The sequence below is a fragment of the Typopeltis vanoorti genome, chromosome 14, assembly GCF_054136105.1.
Source record: "Typopeltis vanoorti isolate ZY-2024b chromosome 14, IOZ_Tvanoo_1.0, whole genome shotgun sequence".
In the NCBI taxonomy this organism is placed as follows: domain Eukaryota; kingdom Metazoa; phylum Arthropoda; class Arachnida; order Uropygi; family Thelyphonidae; genus Typopeltis; species Typopeltis vanoorti.
Window position 1 is genome coordinate 1,983,559 of NC_143562.1, and position 21,395 is coordinate 2,004,953.

Below are 21,395 nucleotides of genomic sequence, written 5' to 3' on the forward strand. Positions count from 1 at the left end.
TACAAAAGAAAAGTAATGCAGTGAACTGCAAGGATTTTAGAACAATAAACCTAATTTCCCATACATCAAAAATACTTCTGAGAATCTTAACACGAAGAATTGCATCTAAGGTGGAAGAATTTCTTGTAGAAGATCAGTTTGGTTTCAGGAGGGGTAGGAGAATAAGAGACGCAATTGGACTGTTAAGAATAGTAAGTGAAAGAAGTCTAGAAATGAATAGAGAAGTGAATATCTGTTATAAAGATTTTGAAAAAACTTTTGACTTTGTAAAATGGTATAAGATGGTGGAAGTAATGGAAAAGATTGGAAAGACAGAAGGCTAATTATTTCACTATAGATGGGACAAACTACCATGGTGAGAGACATATACAGTACAACAGAACCAGGTATCAATGGACAAGGAGTAAGACAAGGCTGTTCTCTGTCATCAATTTTGCTTAACATGTATTCTGAAGCAATGTTAAAAGAATTCGGAAGAATAAAGATTGGAGGTAGACAGATATTTGCAATAAGATACGCAGATGACAAGGCATTATCAAATGCTGAAACAGGACTACAACCTGTATCAATTATGGAATGAAAATTAACATCAGAAAAACAAAGGTAATGAAAATAGCAAGCAAAGAGGCAAATATGGATATCAAAATAAATGGGTAAAAATTGAAACAAGTAAAGACATTTAAATATCTAGGAAGTGTTATTAGCAGTGATGGAAGATGTAAAAGTGACATAAAAGCAAGAATAGCGATCGGAAGAGATGCCTTTAATAGAAAATGGAATTTATTCAGAAGTAAAATGGACAGAAACCTAACGAAAAGATTAATAAAATGTTATGTGTAGAGTGTTGCCCTCTATGCAGCTGAAACTTTGACATTGAAGAAGGAAGAAATTAAGATTTTGGAAAGCTTTCAGATGTGGATTTGGAGAAGGATGGAAAAAATCAAATGGACAGATAAAATAACTAATGAAGAAGTCTGTTAAAGAGGATCAAAAGAAGAAAGGGAAACTGGATTGGACATATTCTGAGAGGGAATGGAATCATCAGAGATGTCATCGAAGGAAAAATAGACGGAAAAAGACCCAGAGGAAGAGTAAGGAAAACAATGCTATTGCTGAATGGAGACAGGTACACAACCTTGAAAGAGAAGGCTCAGAACAGAAGATGGATGAAAAGTCTACTAAGAGAAGAACCAGCTCAATTGCAGAATACTCAAGAAGATACTATAAATTAAAGTTGCCACAAAATTATATTCTTGGTTTAATCCTTTATACAAATGGTGTGACACCTTTTGACCACATGTATATGGGTAACATATGACTTTTGCATTGCTTCAACTTTGGTAGCTCTTCTGGGTCTGACTCCACTCTTGAAATCTCAATAAAGGTTAAACCACTCTAGGTAGTGGCCCTTCCCATAATGCATTGTATTATACACATCTGAAAAGGTGTGTGCATTGCAATATAGGATCCTATGGCAACTGATGTGGAGTCATTAGCCTCTATATACAAGTAGCCCAGTCGTGAAGATACTTCATGCACAAACACTATTTGCTTACATTTAGGTAAAGGATTTTGACTACTTGTATATGGATAATATATAAATTCTGCATTAATTAAATCTTTTTTTTTTTCCACTCATATCTTCAAAATAGATCAATGCAAGTAAAAATCAACGGTTCTACATCCTCCCAGCGCCACATCTTTGCTGGAGTGCCGCAGGGATCTCTACTGGCTCCATTACTGTTCTCTATATACATGTCAGACATCCCGCACAATCCGATGACTTCCATTTTGGCCCTATATGCGGACGATACGGCAATACTAACCAGATCTCTCAGACCCCTTTTCATTACCAGAAAGCTTCAAGAAAACATTCTAAAGCTGGAGGGTTGGTTCTCTAAGTGGAGATTGGAAGTCAACCCCCAGAAAAGCTCAGCCGTTCTTTTCTCAAAAAGGCCAATGTCTCCTGTAGGAGATTTGTTACTATTCAATACTAAAATTCCCTGGCAGTCAGAAACAAATTACCTGGGTGTAATTCTCGACAAAAAAGCTATCTTTCAATCAACACACCAAGTCTGCATGCACAAAGGCATCTAAAGCCATAGCACAGATCTATCCGCTAATTAATAGAAATAGCAAGCTCAGCAACAGAATCAAATTGCAACTATACCAGATGACAATTCGTCCTATAATCACCTATGCCTCTCCGGCCTGGAGCCACACCTCTAATGCTAACATCATCAAAATACAGCGAGTGCAGAACAAGTGCCTGAGAATGATTTTGAACGTCCCGTGGTATGTTAGAAACATTCAACTCCACAGAGACACAAATATTCCCTATATTTTCTCTTTTCTACGATCCTTAGCCACCAAGTTTTTCCTAAAGACGTCCACACATCCCAACGATTTGGTTCAACAAGCTACAGCATACGATCCATCGGACATATTCAAATATAGAAGACCAAAAGCTATATTGGCCTCCTTTAGTGATGCATAATCTCCATGCCCAATCAGGGCGAGCATTCTGCTCATAAATTTTACCTTCACTGTAACCACAACAGATAGCGGGGAATATGAAAAGCATCTTGCTTCACCTAAAGACATAAATGTCAATTATCAATCTTTTTTTTTTTTTTTTTTTCAATTGAGAAAATGATCATTTGCCTAAATTGAACAATTGATTTTGTAAGTGATACTTGTTCCAGATGAGTTCTGAAGATCTCGCCATTTTATATCAGTGCTCTTACCCAAAAATTTCCGAGTTTTGCAGAAGTGCCGGCCAGGCTACAATTGCATGGTAAGTGTTTTTTTTTTTTTTTCCCCAGCTTCAGACACTTCACATTGATAGACATGGAAAAACAGTTAAACGAGAAGATATTTGAGGAAGTATATCTCGTGAATTCATTAGACTAGGCGAGCTACTTAATAACAATTGGCCAGGAAAGGTGAAACTTTATGATATGTTTCCCCTCGCAAGTGTCACAGACATTGACGCAGAGAAAATGGAGGATCAGTTAGAATCGGTGATCTCCACTCTCTCTCAGATTTTGAAGCTGTCTGTGCATGCAAGAAGTGCAGAAAAACAGTAGAACCACTCAAAGCCAACGAAATGGAATAAGACGGTCAAGTTTCGAACTCCACTGCTTCTCCAAAAGGTGCCTTCGATCATACTAAGAGAAAAACACAGATGGGCAGCACTAAAATCTAGAATGTCCAGTTTACACATTGGCTATATAAAGACCAAAAATGTGGATGAGGGTATAAAGATACAACCTGCAGTGGTGACAGATTACAGAAGGTTGACTAAAGAAATGGACGACAGAGGTATTCAGTATCATACCTTCTGGCTTAGTTCGGAAAAAAATGTAAAAGTGGTCCTCCGTGGCATCTGCAAGACATTTATACAGAAGAAATAGTTGCTGATTTTAACTTGCAGGATCTGCCTCCTGTTAAGATCAGCAGAATGTACAGATCTGGCAAGACCCCAATCCGTTAGTCTTTGTAGAGATCCATAACATTTACAAAAAATCTACAACTTGAAAACAATCTGCAGGCTCATCGTCACACCAGAACCACTCAGGAAAAGGGCATCTTCTGGGCAATGCCACAGGTGCTAAAAGTTTGGCCATGCCCAGAAACTATGTAAAGCTGAGTTTAAATGTCTGAAATGTGGGGATAGCCACCAAACCAATATCTGCACAAAGCCGAAAACCACCTCGGCTAAATGTGCCAACTATAAGGGATGTACTCAGAACCCAAAGAACAGATGGATGGAGACAGCTAAACCGTCCTTCTCCTCTAGTACAAGAACACCAGAGGCCCCTGCACCACAGCCGGAGGCTTGGAGACCGCAGTCCTCCGAGATAGAGGACTGGGGCCTCCAAGGTTCCTTTGAAGGCCTGCGACCTTCAAAGATAGAGGGAGCCAAAGGCAAATGGGAAGTTATGCTGATGTGGCCCGTACAAACAAGTCAACACCAGAACAGAATCAGCCAACAGCACCTACAAACCTGACAGCTGTTCTTACGGCCTCTCTAGCAAACATGCTACAAGACTTCCCTTCAGCAACCGCCACTAAAAGATTCCTATGCGAAACACAGGCCATCCTCACAGCACTTATAGATGAATAGAAACAAGCTTGTTCCAGCCTCTCTTCAGATCATTGCATGGAATGCAAATGGCCTCAAAACAAAATTCTGGAGCTCTAAGATTTCACCTATGTTATACTAAGATATCAACCATATGTTATACTAATTAGCGAGACACATCTAGGACCCTCAGACAACCCTAAAATAAGGGGTTATCTCCTATATAGAAACGACAGGTTAAACTACAGAGGCACTGCCATCTTCATTAAAAATTATATCAAACACCATTCTGTAAACAACCCTCCAACCACTAACCTTGAGATCACAGGCATGGAAGAATTCACAAGCTCAACTGGAAGACTGAAAATCTACTCTGCTTACAACCCACCCTTAAAAACTCTACTGCACTCTGATCTAAATGCCATCTTAGGCGTCAGAGAGTCCATCATTATTGCCTGGGATTTAAACTCCAAGCACCCTGCCTGGAATTGTAGAACTACCAACAAGAATGGCTGCATCCTTTCCAACTACATAGGATCAAACTATGCTGTTGTGGCAGGCCCCACCGAAGCAACTCATCTTAGTACGTTTGGCACTGCTGACATACTGTATATAGCTATCCTGCAAGATATTCAACTTCAGTACAGCCTTAAATCATTGAACGAGTTGTCATCTGATCACAACCCAATTCTATTGTACTACAGCTGGGAAAACAAGAATACCTGTCTCCTCCCTCTCACTCATGTATATTGTGGAAAAGATTGTCAAAAGTACTCAGAGATAGCATTGGACCTGTTCCTCACATATGTACAAAAGATGATGTAGAATCCGCAGTTACAAGCCTCACACAAATTAACTCCACTATAACGGTAGCCACCTCCTACAAATCTGTCCCCAAGCCAGGTCGTTTGCCTGGGGCAGTGAGAGATGCACTCAAAGCTCACAGAGACCAAGTATGAGAAGAAAAATTAGGCTCTATCTCGCCCACTGATCACTCTATTTGGGGACTACTGAGAAATATCAGAAATAAAGGCAGATCCCTTCCACTTATGTTTTCTGACCAGGGCCTTGTTCACACAGACATAGACAAGAAAGAAGCCATAGCAAAAAATTGTATGCGAGACACCGCTTACATTTCAATGAGGAAGGACGTAGGAAGCTGGAAAGATTGCTGTTCTGAATGAGTCAGTGTGTCCCAGGGAGGATGATAGCAGGGGTAGCCTCTTGTGGGAATGGATACTTGGGAGAAGGGAGACGATGTCAGGTAACACTGAACCCAGTGGAGTCTAGAAGGGATAATGCTGGGTATAGAAACAATGGCATTTATATGCTTTATACTAATGCCAGGAGTATCTGGAATAAGGGAGAGGAATTGGTGGCGCAGATAGCATCAGCCTGGCCAAAAATTATTGGGATCACTGAGACGCGGTTGACAGAAGAGGTTATAATAACAGGAATAGAAGTCGCTGGGTACAGCATTTTTCGGTAGGATAGGAGGGAAAAGTGTGGTGGTGGGGTACTGCTTATGATAAGTGACGACCTATGTCCTCTAAGAGTGGAGGCTATGGAAGGCAGTGAGACAAATGATTTTGAGAGCATATGGTGTGAGGTAGAGGTGGGCAAGACAGGATATTTAGTGGGGTGTTGCTACAGACCCAGGAGCACAGAGGATGGGGACCAGGAGATGTTTAGACAGTTAAGTTTGGCAAGTGCAAGAAGAATGTTTGTTATGGGAGATTTTAACTACAGTAGAATAAATTGGAGAGAGGAAGATGCATGTAGCAATAGGGGAATGGAATTTCTAGAATTCTTGAGGGACAAATGTCTTAGGCAACATGTAACAGAGGAAACAAGAGTTTTGGATTTGGTTATAGCATCAGAAGAATTGATAATAACTGAGATGACATCTCTCCCACCAGTTGGAGAGAGTGACCATATGGTTTTGACTTGGAAAATGAATAGACATGCAAGAGTATCAAAGAGACGGGAACTTATGTGGAATTATAAAGCAGGTGATTATAATAGTCTTAGACGTCAACTTCAGGAAGTTTCATGGAGGGAGGAATTGGAAGGCCGGGATAACATTAGTGTGTGGGAAATTGTGAAAGAATATTTGTTAGCAGTAATGGTAAGTTGTATACCACGAGTGAACAAGAGGATACAATTTAGAGTAAAGTGGATGACAAACAATATGCATACGAAAAAGAGGCTATGGAAGAGATATAAGGAGACAGGTGAAGAGAAGATGCATGAAGAATATAAGACACAGGCCAGAAGAGTGAAGGAAAGCGAAACTGGAATATGAGAGAAGATTGGCCCTAAGATCCAAAGAAAATCCAAGGGAATTTTTTAGCTATGTGGCCAGTAAGAGGAGAAATGACTGTGGAAGAAATGTGATATTGTAAGATAAAAATGGGAATAGAATGACTGATTCAGAGGACATAGTAGAATTGTTCAATGAACACTTTATTGGAGTATTTCATCCTAGAGGAGTCAGTTTTAATGCTAGAGGGATAGGGCAGGTTCGAGGTTAAGAGGTATAGGAGGAGAGTGTGTTTCAAATACTGAGTACTCTGGATGTCAGTAAAGCTGTGGGACTGGATGGTATTTCACCACGAGTTTTGAGAGAATGTGCTAGGGAACTGACAGTGCCTTTGACCTGGCTTTTCAATGAGAGTCTGGCTGCGGGAAAGGTGCCAGGGAATGGAAGGAAGGTAAGATAGTGCCATTGCATAAGGGTGGTAACAGACTAGAAGTGTCTAATTATAGACCAGTCTCTGTGTCATCAGTAGTTGTTAAGATCTGGGACAAAGTAGTGAGGGACTGTATACAGCATTGGGCAGATGAGGGTAATGTTATCTGTGAGAGTCGACATGAATTTGTGAAAGGGTGCTCTTGTTTTAGCAATATGTTGCCTTTTATAATAAAGTTACAAGAACATTAGATGAGGGAAAGGCATATACTGCAATTTTCTTAGACTTAGCAAAGGTATTTGACAGGGTGCCACATGATAAACTGATATTTAAGTTGCAGCACATGGGTCTGGATGTCAGATTGGTCAACTGGATTCAGGATTGGCTGTCTGATAGGTATCAGAGAGTTGTGTATGGTGGAGCAGTTTCAAGGAGGCAGAAGGTTACAAGTGGGGGTCCCACAGGGCTCAGTACTAGGACCTATATTGTTTAACCTTTATATCAATGACATTGTCAGTGGATTGCAAGGCGATATTCAGTTGTTTGCAGATGATGCGAAGCTGGGAAGGATTATTAGTAATAGTGCAGATGTGGTAGCCCTGCAAGAGGATTTGAATAAGCTAGATAGATGGGCAAATGAATGGGGATTTCAGTTTAATGCAGCAAAATGTAAGGTCTTGAGGTTTGGGAAACATCGATGGGCTGCTGCATACTCTATGGGAGGAGTTATACTGGAGGAAGTAGGGGAGACAAGAGATCTGCGGTTGATGATTGATAGAAACTTGAAATTTAGGGAACATATTGCAAAGGTGGTGAAGGTAACACAGAGGATTGCTGCAATTATGAGAAGGACACTGACCTGCAGAGATAAAAGGGTTATCATTCCGTTGTATAAGTCTCTGATCAGACCACACTTGCTCATCCAAGGCGAGCAAACTGCTCATAAAATTCTACCCTCACTGTAGCCATAACAGATAGCAGGGAATATGAAAAGAATCTTGCTTCACCCCTAAAGACATTAATGTCAATTGTCAATCTTGTTATCTCTTCTGGGTCTCGCTCCCATGACATCTATGGGTTTGCATGCTTCCTAGGGAGTAGAGAAGCTCTGCTCAGTCATGAGTTTTTGCCTATCACTGAGTGGAGACACAGCTGAATTTCAAGATCACCCTAAATTTCAGTGAAATTTAGGGCGATCTTGAAGATCACGCAGAGTGTTTGGAGAGGTATCCCTGCACGTTAACATATCTCACTAAAGGTCAAAACTGGTCTGGGTAGTGAGTGGCACTTCCCATAATGAAGTGCATTATTCCCATCTGAGAAGGTGTGTTTTGCATTATGGGATACTAAGGCAACTGATTTGAAGTCATTAGCTTCTATATACAAGTAGCCTAGTCGCGAACATACTTCATTTGCAAACATTGTTTGCTTACACTTGGATAAAGGATTAAACCAAGTATATAATTTCCTGGCATCTCTAATTTATTTTAAAAATCTTGCATCAAAAAGTAGAAGAATATTATTATGTGACACCTCCAAGGACTCATCACAGGAAGGCACTCTACACTCTCATCATTAACAACAACAGTATTTTTTGTCTGTAAATTGTGTGCTGCATTTGCTGATAACATTGTTCTTTTAGGAAACTCTGCAGAAGAACTTCAACAAATGATCAATGAATTAAATGCAGAAAGTAAAAAAAGAAAGAATTAAATATAAACAAAGGCAAAACAAAAATAACATCATCATTATCATCATCATCAAACTCCTGCCATGTACCCTCAAGGGGTGTACAGGATATGATAGTACTACATGAAAAAAATTACATCATTATTAATTTCCTATCTACAATTTTCCTCCAAATCAGTGTTACTTGTCAGGACTCCAACATTATCAGATCTTATATTTCTATCATCTAAAGCACTTTGTACCGTATCAATACACCTATATCTTGGTCTTCCTCTGGGTCGTGTTGCTGCCAACCTGGCAGAGAACACTTGTTTTGCTAATCTTTCCTCGCCCATTCTGTTTAAGTGACCATACCACCTGAGATTAGCTCTGCTAACGCATTCCTGGATGCAGACAATGTCAAGTTCTTTCCTAATATCCTCGTTTTTAATATGATACTGCCATTGATGCCATCTGTTCACGCCTATAATCTTTCTCAGGACTCTCATATCTGTGGTCTTTAGTCTTTGGTCAAGTGTTTTACTTCTGACCCAGCTCTCAGATCCATAAGTTAAAACTGGTTTGAACACTGTCTTGTATACAGCTAATTTAGTGTTCCGACTAATTTCTCTCTTATTCCATATGAATTTATTCAATTGACTTCCCACCATACCAGCTTTGCTGATTCTGTTGTCTATTTCTATATTTAATTTACCATATTCAGTAAAAATTGTGCCTAAATAGCTGAAATGTTTTACTTGTTCCACAGGTTCTCCATTCACAACACAGCTGACATTTTCAATGATTCTGCCTATTTTCATTGTTTTATTGCTGACCTTCATACCATATCTATTACAACAGCTATTCAATTTAGTCAGAGAATCTTGCAGACTTGTAGCGGATTTATTTAGAAGTATAATATCGTCCGCATAAAGCAAAGAGCTGACATTAACATCTCCAATTTTGATATCATGTTTAATACCACTTTCCTTCATAATGTGATCCATATAGATAATGAATAACAGAGGGGATAATGTACATCCTTGTCTCACATCAGATTTAACATTAAACCATCTTCCTGTACTTCCTTCAATTCTAACTGCTGACTTACAACTCAAGTAAAGACTAAGTATTGCTTGATATAATGCCCCACTGACACCATATAACTGCAGCGTATTGAATAGCTTCTCTCTTGGCACCTTGTTATATGCCTTTTCCAGATCTACAAAACTTAAATACAGATCTTTGTTATATTCCCATGCTTTCTCGACTATTTGTCGTAAAGTGAAGATCTGATCCTGACAGCCTCTATTTGGCCTAAATCCAGCTTGCTCTTCACCAAGCTTTTCTTCCACAATTCTTCTCAACCGTTTCTCAAGTATACTTGCATAGATCTTGCCAGGAACACTCAGTAGGGAAATACCTCTGTAATTCTCACAGGCAGTTTTATTTCCCTTTTTATATATGGGTACTATGAGAGCTCTACTCCAATCATCGGGAATTCGTCCCTCTGTCCAGGCTTTCTGAACTATGCAGTGCAGCCACTGTAAGACTCTTATACCACCATACTTCAGCATTTCTGGTCGAATATCATCTACTCATGCTGCCTTTCCACATTTCAAGCCTTTGATGGCTTTTTCTACTTCAAGTATGGATATGTATTCCTGACTGCATGCCTGGTCAGTGTTTTTTACCACTGTGCTGTCATCATTTAGCAGTTTGTTTCATTTAGCAGTTTTTCAAAGTAATTACTCCATACTTCAAGGATATCTTTTTCTTCCGTTTTCATGCCACCTTTATCATCTCTAATTCCTTTTATAGCACTCTTTCCTCCATTCTTAAGCTTCTTCAACAACCTCCAGAATATTTTGCCACCCTCTTGATATTTATTTTCTATATTCTTGCCAAAGTCCTCCCATGACTTTTGTTTATCTAGTTTTACACAGTGTTTAGCATTCTTGCATTTGTCTCTATATTCTCTAAGAGCACAAGCTGACTTATTTGACAAGAACTTTTGATATGCTTTCTTCTTTTCCTTCACTGCCTCTTTAACTTCCTGTGTCCACCAGGGAGTTCTGATTTTTTTATCCTTACAGACAACCTCACCACATGCCTCTCTGGCAGAATCAATCAATGTTTTCTTCAGAGTTTGCCACTGAATCTCCAAGGTTTGATTCCTGTTCTCAAACTCTTTCATTTTTTCTTCAATAATCTTTGTGTATTTTAGTCTACAGCTCACATCTGAGAGCTGCTCAACTTTTATTCGCTTTAAAACTTTCTTACATGTTATTCTTTTGAATATGAAATTCAATTTTATCCTGCTCAAGACTAAATAGTGATCACTTCCAATTTCAAATCCTCTGTACACTCTGGTGTCCTGCACCAGGGAGAAAACATCACTATCAACAATAACATAGTCAATGAGACTTTCCTTATTCCTAGCCTCTTCTCTCCATGTGAATTTGTGCACATTTTTATGTTGGAACATGGTGTTAGTAATAACCAGTCCATGTCCTGAGCAGAAATCCAACAGATATTTGCCATTATTATTAGCTTTGCTCTTTTCTCCAAATTTTCCCAAAATATTTTTGTATGTCTCACAATCATTTCCTACTCTGCTATTTAGATCCCCAACAAGGACTAACTTTTCATTTTTCATTGTGTCAGTTGCTTTTTCTAAAGCCTCAAAAAATCCCTGCACTTCTACCTTAGTAGAACCTTCTGTGGGACCATAGGCACAAATAAGTCTTATTGTCCAGACTGACTGCCATTCAAGAAGATTCTCGTATTTTGTGTTGAATACTATGGCTACTCCTTCTTTTCCTTGATTATCATTGCCTGAATATAACATTTTGTATTTATTGCTCAGAAAGATCTCACCAGTTTTTGTCTTTTTTATTTCAGTCACCCCTATTATGTTGATCTGGTACTTATCTAATTCCTCAGCTAGCTCCATTTCTTTGCCATTCAGGTGATGTTGAGTTGGGGTTTATTTTCAGATTTGTTCCAGTAGCTGACTTTTCGCTGTTCACCCTGGTTCCCTGGCGAAAACAACGGGGGCCTTGTTTAACCGGGCGATGCTCCAGCCGGCATGAAATTTTGTCATGTTGTACCATCATTCTATATTTTGGTTTAACCAATAAGAATACAATTTGGTCGGCTAAATGCCAAATTGCCAGCCCATCCTCATCCGTTCAGTATCCAAGTAGATACCCAACAGGGTGCACCACGAGAAGGTGAGGATTGGACATTAGGTCAGAAGCCCTGGTCGGTTCTCCGCATTCCTTTATAACTGAGATAACTGAGAGGTCTCCTCTCAGTTATACAGCTGTGACCCTTAAGCACCTTAAGCAAAAATAACATCTAATATAATTAAATATAAACAAAGGCAAAACAAAAATAACATCTAATAAATACATCACTAAAAAGGGAATACACATGAAACATAGGAAACTGATGTAGTAACTTCCAATGTTTACATATGGCAAAAGATCATAGTAAAGTGAGGCTGTAAGAAAAAAATTATATGAAGAATTCAATTTGGTAATGCAGCCTTTGAAAAACTTTATGAAACACTCAAAGGAGACATCTCAATATGTCTTATAAGAAACATATTTTATAGCTGTATACTTCCAGGAAGTGAAATGTGAACTTTGACTAAAAAATCCAACAAGTTGAGGACTATGCACAAGAAAATGGAAGGACCACTGCTTGATATTACCATTCAAGCAGTGCTTGTGTTAGAGCTCAGGACCAGGCTGAGAGACACTGTAACAGCCATTAAAAGATTCACCGCCAGCCTGGTTGGCTGAGTGGTTAGCATATCCGCTCTCCAGGCAAAAGGCAGTGGGTTCAAATCCCGCCGTGAGTATGGATATTTGTGATTGTTTGTGGAAATACTAGTGGTGGTGGGCAGCAGATGGTGTTGGTGAAGATGATGTGGTTCACTGTAGGGTGGATTGAGTGGTAGAGATAGAGAGTTGTAGAGTTGTGGGTGCCCTCCTTCAATGAGTCTTTGAACTCCTTGGAAGTGTCATGAAATAATAATGATAATAAAAAAAAGATACAAATTGCAATGATCAGGTCATATTGCAAAATATAACATTCAATGATAGACAAAGCTATTATCTGAATGAAAATAGATGAGAGAGAGAGCTACAGGAAAAGACCCAAGAGATGGTGCGAGGATAAGATTGAAGAGATGACTGGAACTCAGTGGCAGAGAAGAACTTAAAATAGATTATTTATTTCATATGGGGTTCCCCCCCCCTTTCCTCTGCTGTCCCTTAGGACAGGTTGAGCCTTCCTAATGAGGGATTAAATATGGATTTTATGACTGTAGATCTGCGTGTATTCATGGGGCTGGTTTGCCTGTTCTGAGAGAAGAAAAACCTTAGCTTCTGCGTGAAAAAAATCCTCTACTTCCATATAACTGACTAAAGAGACCAGATAAAGGTTCTTCACATCATGGATGGGAATCAAACCCAGGTCTTTCCAACCAAAGGGCTTTGTCTATACCAACTGAGTTAAGGAGGCTCTTCAAGATAGGTCAGAATAAAGGACTTTTTGGGAAAGCCTTTGTGCAATAGTGGACAGAAAATGACTGACAATAATAACTACCCAGACTAGTTTGGGCCCTTTGTTGAGGTCTCATCAGTGAGGACCAGACCCATATGGTCATGAAGATACTTCACATGAAAACTTTTTTCCCTACCCTTGAATAATGAATTAAACAAGAATATAGTTTCCTGGCAAGTATAATTTACTTTCTAACAAAGAGAAAAAAAACTTTCAAAAACTATCTCAGATTCAAAGTGCACCTTTTTACTACTGTATATGAGAAATATATCACAGCGGTATTAATTCAACCATGGTGCCATTTACAAGGCCTGGTTGGCCGAGTGGTTAGCGTATTCACTCTCCAGCCAATGTGGGTTCGAATCCTGCCGTGGGCATGGATGTTTGTCTGTGAAGTACTAGTGGTGGTCGGCAATAGATGGCGTTGGCATAGATGATGCAGGTAGTTGCGATTGGTGGAGTGGTGTGAAACGAAGAGTTGTAGAGTAGGTGTCCTCCCTCGATGAGTCTTTGGACTCCCTGGAGATGTTGTGTAATAATAATAATACAAGGTGAATGCTGTATATCGGTAGCATCTCTGATTGCCCTAATTTTTTTTGCATCATTATTATTATTATTGCACCATGAAGTTCTGAAGACTCATTGTTGCAGATCTACACTATCAACAAAATATCTATTGTACCTCTCCTTGAAACCATTAACAGATAAAGTACTTAAAACTGACTAAAACAACCCATTCCATTCATTTACCACTCTCGAAGTGAAAAATTTAGTCCTCACAATCTTGCTAACCATACTCTTACCCAACTTGCAGGGATGACCTCTTGTTTTGTTCCAGAGTCTGGCCAAGTGCTGAAACATTTCTCCTGCATCAATTCTATAAAATCCTTTAAGTAACTTAAATGTTTCTATCATACCCCCACTTTTTCGCCTATCATCCAACTTTTGTGATCAACAAACCCACAATCTATCCTCACAGGGAGCATTCCACAGACCACTACCATCTTGGTCACTCACCTCTGGATCTTCTCAACCACTTCCTCATCACTAAGAAGCCAGGGGGTCCTGGTAGTCTTGCACTACTTTGGTAAGACTGGTGGTCCTGGATGGCCCAACCAGGATCAATCGGCTAGTGGGATTGCCTGCAAGAATCAACGGTGTTGCAGTAAGTCTCTCACTCCATGGTCCGGGGGTCAGGATCCTAGACTACTGGAGTGCCGGTATAGCGTCCAGGGTAGCCCTGGCGTTCCACTCCTGAGCACAGTCTTTGCTTGCCGGGTAGTGGGCGTCCATGTGTGGCTCCGAGGTGGGTGGGGAGCTCTGCCGCCGAATTAAAAATTCCTTAAATATGAATTATTCATCCTCAAATGTTTCAGGGACCCTAACAAAGTCCCAACCAAGTACTGATAATATAGACATAGCATATGGAAACAGAAGTAAGAAATAAAAGATATCAGATACTAACATAAATGTACCAACCTTTTTAACCATTCATGCAACAGGTGAAAAACCAATTGGGAAAATGTCACCCTTCTTTATCCAAAAAGGTTTAGAAGGACTGGCAGGACCTCCCAAAACTGTCAAGAAATTGCGTTCTGGTGATATCCTCGTGGAAAAAAATGTGCAAACAACATTCCGAGAACCTACTTAGAGCAACGACAATGGGTGGAATACAAATTGCAGAACACCTCACAGAACACTCAATTCCAGTAGATGAGTGATAGAATGGGATCTTCTTGAGGTTCCTGATGAGGAGATATGTTCAGAGCTTAAAGATCAAGGAGTGACGGTGTTAAGTCTGAATGAAACTTGAATTAAAGTAATTCATGTTTCAAACGGACTTAACATGAGACTTACACTTTGGAAATGAATATTGATATATCAGACTTACTAAGCACATGTAAATTAACCAAATGTTACTAAAATGTTACTAAATCCTTCAATTTTAACTTGGTCTTATATTGTGAAGTTTTATGAATTATTAAGTTGCTTAAACCTTACCATTTTGTAAGTACTTAACAATTGCTGGGAAGAGAGAGATAATACTATTATGCGAAAATGGCCGAAGTCTATAACACGCGTAACGGTGTACAGGTATATCCTTTTGTAAGCATGCTACCTTCCCCCCCTCTCCTACACTCCGTAGATTGCGTGAGGATTCCGTGTGGGGCACTGTGTACTTGGTGACGTGGGATGATGCTAAAGATATTGGAAAGAGAAACTGATGATGTAGTATGGACGGTTAGCGCACAGTTTTAAAAGGGCATGCAGCGCCGAAAACGAGGCCTTGCTTCTGTTCTCTGGTTCCCGTGCTTGCAGATGGTCTCGTAGGTTCTGGATTCCGTGTGTCCAGCGGTCGTGCTGATGTGTGTGGAGCCTCCACGTGGTAACCCCTCAGTTCGACGAGGTTTAGGGACAATGACTCGAAAGTCTACCAGTTAGCAGTCAGCCCAGCAGACAATAATCACAGAGGCTTGCAGAAATATCCTGATGTAAATGCAGAGAGAATCCGTGAAGAATATGCAGAGTGAACTTAAAATCAAAGGTGAATATCCAGACGAAATCAGTGATGAGGCTAAGTAGCAACCCAGCAATTGGTAATGTACAGTTTATGTTCTCTTACAAGTGAAATTGTTTAAGAAGAATGTTTGTGAATACTAGGAAAGACTCTAGAAATTGTTTCATTAATTCACTGAGTAAAATTGAGAATTCTGTATAGGGTATAGTAGCCCGTGGTGTCTAGAACGTAATTCCTAAATGATAGAGATATAATGAGTGTTTTGCATGAGAAAATTTTGTTGAGAGCATGTGGAGCAAAAAAAAATTGAATACTTCTGTTAAATAATGTACATAGAATTGAAGGTTAAGAGTGATATATCAAGTGTATAATTAGATGTCATGAGTGAGATTCTTTGAATGCATTCCATGAGAGAGACTGAGAAATTGTAAACTAAGTGCTCATTCATTGTCTATTTTAGAATGTTTATTCAGTTTAGTATTATAAAGTGTATGATATGTCTTTTTGAATTAAAATGTTTTGTTTGAGTTAACTGCTGCCTGGCCTAAATTTCGTTCTATTGCACTTGCTCATAAAATTTACAAACCATAGCTGGAGGTTAGATAATAGATAGGCTATGACTACAGAAAAGAGAATTATAGTTTAATAAGATGGAGTGCTAACTGTGTTCTGGTTCCTTGGTCATACAAAGCTTTGTTGATCTAGGATTCGGGGATAAAAAATAAATTTTCTCTAAATCTAAATAAGGAATTAGAACCAGTGCTGAGACAAAGGAATAGGTATCTGCCATTAGTAATTCCTTTGTCCCACAATCCAATAGCGTCACTCTTATTAGTAATTCAGCCTAGAGATTAATTTGAGTTAAGTGAGATAAAGTTTATAACAAAGAGAAATATAGATAAGGAAATTATAAACTGACTAAAAGGGAATTTTAAATATACAGGAAAGATTTTACAATTTTACAATGGCCGGTAAGATTTTGATTTGAGAAGGTTTAAGTAAGGAGGAGATAAGAACAAGTGTAAGTAAAGTACATAAAAGGTAATAAAACATAATAAGACATATAAAAGGATATTTTAAGAGATATGAGTGAGGCGCATCCTGATACGCAGGGATGGTCGCCTGGTCTCAACCAAGAACATCATCCTTACTTTTGATACATCAAGGCCTCCGACATCTGTAAAAGCAGGGTATCTCAGCTGTCCTGTTAGAATGTACATCCCTAACCCACTGAGATGATTTAAATGTCAAAGATATAGACATGCCCAAACTGCCAGTAGTGGTTCTACTACCTGTGCCCGATGTGGTAGTAAAGAATATGAAAATAAATCTTGCTGTGAAAAAAAAGCTAAATGTGTCAACTGTCAGGGAGATCATCCAGCATACTCTTGTGCATGTCAGAAATGGAAAGATGAAAAAGAAATACAAAAAATTAAAACAGAACAAAACATAACATATCAGGATGCAAAAAGAAAGCTAGCCAACATTACACCTGTTCTACGACCCTCTTATGCTGAAAAAGTAACAACTAAAAAAGTGCCAACAGCAACTCAAACACGTATGTCTATTCCACCATTTGATAATTTCACCATATCTGAACTTTACGATCGCAAGTGCTTCTCTGTTGAGCGCAATGGCCGGTAAGATTTTGATTTGAGGTTTAAGTAAGAAGGAGATAAGAACAAGTGTAAGTACATAAAAGGTAATAAAACATAATAAGACATATAAAAGGATATTTTAAGAGATATAACAATGGGTGTAAGGTGCATCCTGATACACAGAGATGGTTGCCTGGTCTCAACCAAGAACATCATCCTTACTTTTGATACATCAAGGCCTCCGACATCTGTAAAAGCAGGGTATCTCAGCTGTCCTGTTAGAATGTACATCCCTAACCCACTGAGATGATTTAAATGTCAAAGATATAGACATGCCCAAACTGCCAGTAGTGGTTCTACTACCTGTGCCCGATGTGGTAGTAAAGAATATGAAAATAAATCTTGCTGTGAAAAAAAAGCTAAATGTGTCAACTGTCAGGGAGATCATCCAGCATACTCTTGTGCATGTCAGAAATGGAAAGATGAAAAAGAAATACAAAAAATTAAAACAGAACAAAACATAACATATCAGGATGCAAAAAGAAAGCTAGCCAACATTACACCTGTTCTACGACCCTCTTATGCTGAAAAAGTAACAACTAAAAAAGTGCCAACAGCAACTCAAACACGTATGTCTATTCCACCATTTGATAATTTCACCATATCTGAACTTTACGATCGCAAGTGCTTCTCTGTTGAGCGCAATGGCCGGTAAGATTTTGATTTGAGGTTTAAGTAAGAAGGAGATAAGAACAAGTGTAAGTACATAAAAGGTAATAAAACATAATAAGACATATAAAAGGATATTTTAAGAGATATAACAATGGGTGTAAGGTGCATCCTGATACACAGAGATGGTTGCCTGGTCTCAACCAAGATCATCATCCTTACTTTTGATACATCTAGGCCTCCGATATCTGTAAAAGCAGGGTATCTCAGCTGTCCTGTTAGAATGTACATCCCTAACCCGCTGAGATGATTTAAATGTCAAGATATGGACATGCCCAAACTGCCTATGGTAGATAAGACCTATGGCCTTACTCCAGAGACTTCAAAAATGGTCCCATTCAATGAAAACTCATCTGTCAAAAAAATTATGGTGGAGACTTCACTCAAAGATAAACCACCAGACACTCACACAGAAAAAATGGATACCTCGATACCCACTGAAAGCAAACTAAGCATACCAACTGACCCTAACACATTTGATGTTTTGAACACTCTGCCAGAGGAAGAGATGGACACTGGCCATCCATACTTCCCTAAAACAGTGGATAAATATAAATCTGACAAAGGTAAGCCCTCAACCTCTCGAAAACCAGACAAGTCAATAAAATCAAAACAATAGGAAAATTTTTACAATGGAACTGTCTTGGGATCTGCCAGAATACTGACGATATCAAGATGTTGTTGCAGAAACACAAACCTTTCTGTTTCTGTCTACAGGAAACTTACTTAAGACCCAATGAGGACCGTACCTTTTAGGAATTTCACTGTTGTACGTAAGGATAGAACTGGAGATGGTCCTGTTCATGGAGGAGTAGCTATCCTAGTGGGCAGTCATACTCCTTTCCTTCAGGTCCAACTTAATACTTTTCTGGAAGCAGTAGCGATTCGCTTCTCTGTGGGATTCCTTATTACAGTATGTTCAATTTATTTACTGCCAAATGCTGAGTTAAATGAAATTGATCTTGATAAACTTATCTCACAACTGCCGGAACCAATACTTTTGAAGGGTGACTTTAATGGTCACAATACTCTATGGGATAGTGCCAACACTAATAGACGAGGTCGAATCATTAAAAAAATTCTTGACGATAATAACCTTTCCCTTCTAAATAATAAACTCAATACTTTCTTCCATATGCTTACCCGCTCATATTCTGCAATTGATCTTACAATCTGTTCCTCTTCCATTCTTCCACTGCTCATGTGGGACGTTGAAGAGAACATATATGGAAGTGATCACTTTCCTGTTCTTTGTACGATGTCTTCACAAGAACCATGTTCACCCACACAGATACCTATATGGAAAATGGACCAGGCTGACTGGAACACTTTCTCTCATCTTGCAAAATTTAATGCTGATGCCATCAGTCAAACATCAATGAAGCTGTAAAATATATAACAGAATGCAGTGTCCAGGCAGCAACAACCTCCATCCCCAAAACATCATCTCAATTTCCAGTCTATCCAAAGTCTTGGTGGAACCCAGAATGTCAGGCAGCCAAAAAAGATCAACACAGAGCATGGAGTATATTTCGTAGATACCCCACCACATCAAATTTAATAACTTTCAAGCATGCTCGAGCCAAAGCACGTTTTGTAAGACGTCAGAGTCGAAAACAATCATGGATCCAATTTACTACATCAATTAATCAAATGACCAGTCCAAAAATTGTATGGGATAAAATCCGGAAAATGAAAGGCAGATATAGAACACATTGTTTGTTCACCTTAGATTATAATGGAAGTGTTCTTGCTGATCCCAAAGCTATTGTAGATACTTTGGGAGAAACTTTTACTAAAATCTCAGCAACAGCTTCATATTCTCTGGAATTTTTAATACTGAAAGACAGCAAGAGAAACAAAGGCTTAATTTTTCTTACAACATTCTTCAGCCACATAATCAGCCATTTGTCAAGGAGGAACTAAAAAGAGCTCTCCTACAATCTCAGTCTAGTGCAGTAGGACCTGATGACATCCATTATGAAATAATAAAACATCTACCATCATCTTCTAAGGATCTTCTTCTCTTATTATACAATAGAATACTTGCAGAAGAAGAGTTTCCAAATTCTTGGCATAAGTCAATTGTTATTGCTATCCCAAAACCAGGAAAAGATCCTACAAAAGCAAATAATTATCGTCCCATTGCTCTGACCAGATGTCTTTGTAAGATACTAGAGAAAATGGTTAATGCCAGATTTCTCTGGTATTTAGAAAGCAACAGTCTTCTTTCCAATACTCAATGTGATTTCTGTAGACATCGATCAACTTTAGACCATTTAGTTCAATTAGAAACATGTATAAGAGATGCATTTCTGAAGTGAGAACATCTTATCTCAGTTTTTTTTTACATGGAAAAAGCTTATGACACAACCTGGAGATATGGCATATTAAAAGACCTCTATAACCTAGGTCTCAAAGGACACCTCCCTATATTTATTAAAAACTTTCTGTCCAGGCGAACTTTCCAAGTCAGAGTGGGAAGTACGCTATCTCGACCATATCTTCAAGAACAAGGTGTTCTCCAAGGCTCTGTCTTAAGTATAACCCTTTTTGCTGTTAAAATCAACTCAATCATTGAACAACTTCCTCCCACTGTAGACAATGCTCTATATGTTGATGACTTCACAATATACTGTCACTCACGTAACATGAGGGTAATTGAAAGACAACTTCAGCAAGCAATTGATCATGTCTCTCTGTGGGCTCTTAATAATGGGTTTAGGTTTTCAACAGAAAAGTGTCTGTGTACATTTCTGTCGAAAACGCACTCATCACCCAGATCCTGAACTAAGAATGGACCTACTGTTATTCCAGTAACTACAGAAACCAAGTTCTTGGGACTCATTTTTGACAGAAAACTCACATTTCTATCACACATTCATCAACTAAGAGAAAAGTGCAAAAGAACTTTGAACCTCCTTCGCACTCTATCCTCTACTGGGTGGGGTGCCGACCGAGCTTCATTCTCCATCTTTATCGTGCACTTATACGTTCAAAGCTGGAATATGGGTCCAAAGTCTATGGTTCAGCAAGACAGAGTAACCTATGGTGGTTAGATTCCATCCATCATCAGGATATATGGATAGCTACTGGTGCCTTTCGCACCTCACCCACCCCAAGTCTCTATGTAGAAGAAAAAAAAAACCAGCTATATCACTTCGACGGAAATAGTTGTCTCTTAATTACGCCCTAAAAATAAAATCTCTCCCAGATCACCCTACATGGAATAGTATCTTCTCTGTGCATTGGGAAGCTCAATATCACACACATCAAACTGCTATACAGCCTTTTGGTATGCGTATTAAAGAAACTGTGCAAGCTGTTAGTATAAATGTTGACAACATTAGCTACACTAAACAAAACAAATTCCTCCATGGCAGGTTTGCACACCATCTTGCAACCTCTCACTTTGTCAGCTAAAGAAATCTTATACCCCATCATCCATTTACCTGCAATTGTTTAATGCACACAGAGCAGCACACGCCGATTTCTTACCCATCTATACTGACGGTTCAAGAACT

At 39.0% G+C, this 21,395-nt stretch overlaps 1 protein-coding gene across 1 annotated transcript in view; it reads right to left on the reverse strand.

Moving 5' to 3' along the window:
* LOC150099121 (uncharacterized) overlaps window positions 1-21,395 on the reverse strand; it is a 287,705-nt gene that overhangs the window by 175,674 nt on the left and 90,636 nt on the right. The gene's annotated exons all lie outside the window — the stretch shown is intronic.